Source organism: Primulina huaijiensis, chromosome 9 (genome assembly GCF_012295235.1).
Source record: "Primulina huaijiensis isolate GDHJ02 chromosome 9, ASM1229523v2, whole genome shotgun sequence".
Taxonomy (NCBI): Eukaryota; Viridiplantae; Streptophyta; class Magnoliopsida; order Lamiales; family Gesneriaceae; genus Primulina; species Primulina huaijiensis.
Genome location: NC_133314.1, coordinates 17,490,896 through 17,493,021, shown reverse-complemented (window position 1 = coordinate 17,493,021; position 2,126 = coordinate 17,490,896). Strand labels below are relative to the sequence as shown.

Genomic DNA, 2,126 nt, shown 5'->3' with positions numbered 1-2,126 from the left:
AAAAAAAACTTTACTGGAGACGTCACATATCTCCGGTAAAGTCTGCTGTTCCTTCCTATATAGGATTTGCGTATTCGTTTATTTCTCATATGCTTGTTACATCAATGGAATGTAATCCATTTAATTCCATTGAATTTATTAGAATGGATCATAATTGATTAGTCGATGTTTAAGGTTCTAGTCTATGAATCACTACATTTTCTAGCTCATAATAGAATAAAAATATGATAGAACCCTAATTATATCTCATTAGATTTGCAGTAGGTCATATTTGAAACAAATTATAAATCCCGATAGTCGATGTTATTTTTTAAATTTGATGGATCACATCGAGTTTGAATCAATTATCATGTAATGGAATGTTGTTTTTTCTTTCACAAGAATAAATTTACCAAGTTTGGTTTGTTAGACAACAAGTAAATGTGGTAGCTCATACACTTTATAGAGCAGTTGATTATTATGCTAGTCTTTGTGTTTATTAGTTTTTTTTTTTTTGACGAGAAAAATGCATTCATTCAATAACAGATTGGTTAAGGTACATATTCATAAGTGCACCAATACACATAGGTGTTTCTGACCAAACGCAAGGACTAGCGTAAAAATGAGAATGCTTAGCTAACACATGTGCAATCTCGTTTGCCTGTCTACGGGTAAAATGAACCGAAAAGCCTGGGTTTGTAGCTACTATGTCTCTACATCTACCCATTATGCCTCCAAACTCCGTTATGTCGGCAACTGATTCCGTCATAGCATTGTATACTGTTAGCGCGTCCACTTCAAAGAGAACCTTTGGATAGTTCGAGTTGCGGATCCAAGACAGAGCTTCCAGCAGTCCTATTGCTTCTCCTTCTCTGACACAACAGAGTCCTTTGATCAAGTTAGTTCTGGCCATAAGAAATCTTCCCTCTTCATTTCGCACCACCATACTTATCCCGGCAGATTTTATGTCATCAAAAAAGGCTGCGTCAATATTACATTTAACAGTACCACTAGGGGGTGGTGTCCAAATACCATACTGTTTCCTTGTGCTTGCGTCATGTACTTCTTTGTTGCTCTTTGCTAGTGATATCCAGTCGTAAAGAAAACTAATAGCTGTGACTACCATTCTATTTGGGGTATCTAGGTGGTTGGTCCATAATGCGGAATTCCTTTGTTTCCAGATAGCCCATAGGATAGTTACGAACTTTCTCAAGTCTGCTCCGCTAAGGTCTTGGATGATCTTGAATAACCACTGTGTGAAGCCTTCTGCTACTTCGGCTTGGGTTTCCACTACCTGATTCAGCTTCGCATTGTCCCAACATTCTCTTGCGTATGGGCAGGTAATAAACATATGCCATGAAGTCTCCACGTCCTTGTTGCACAACACGCATAAAGCTGACACTTGAATTCCTCGTCTCTGCAGGTTAATGCGATTAGGAAGGCACTTTCTACAAGCTCGCCAGAGGAAGCTTTTAATCTTTGGATGGACGTCCACCTTCCAGATGGCCTTCCAGTTGCCTTGTATTTTCCTTGATTCAAGATTCACATCCAAGCTCATAGCCACATGGTAGCCTAACTTCACTGTGTAAGCCCCATTCTTGCTGAAATGCCAAATTCGCTTATCTTGGATTTGTATCTGTACTAGTGGGATTTCTGTGATTTCTTTAGTGTCCCTGACCTCAAAGATAGATTCAATGATTTCATGATCCCATTCTCGTGAGCCCGGCACCATCAAATCTTGCACTGTCCAGTCATGCAACTCCGGGATCATAGCTTTTTCCACAAAAAAATTTGAGGAATCACGAAGCCACGGGTCTTTCCAAATGTTGATGTGACTACCATCCCCAATCCTCCATCTATAGCCTCTCTTTAACACTACTTGGGAAGCCAAAATGCTACGCCAAGCAAAACTTGGATTATGCCCGAGATTGGCATTTAAGAAATCCCCTCTTGGGTAGTATTTAGCTTTGTAGATACGACATATTGTAGCATTAGGATCACTCAATAGTTTCCATCCTTGTTTTCCCAACATTGCCAAGTTAAAACCATAGAAGTCTCTGAAGCCCATTCCGCCAAATTCTTTTGGGACGCACAACTTTTCCCATCGAATCCAGTTCAGCCCTTTGGTTGCGTTATTCTTCCTGCCC

The 2,126-nt window shown here is 39.9% G+C and overlaps 1 long non-coding RNA gene across 1 annotated transcript; it reads right to left on the bottom strand.

The window, feature by feature from the left end:
• Positions 1-620: 620 nt before the first annotated feature.
• LOC140985397 (uncharacterized) lies at positions 621-1,281 on the bottom strand. Its single transcript, XR_012176756.1, has 2 exons — positions 1,087-1,281; positions 621-1,054 (listed from the first exon to the last, which is right to left on the bottom strand). It is a non-coding gene; the product is annotated as an uncharacterized lncRNA (long non-coding RNA).
• Positions 1,282-2,126: the final 845 nt, after the last annotated feature.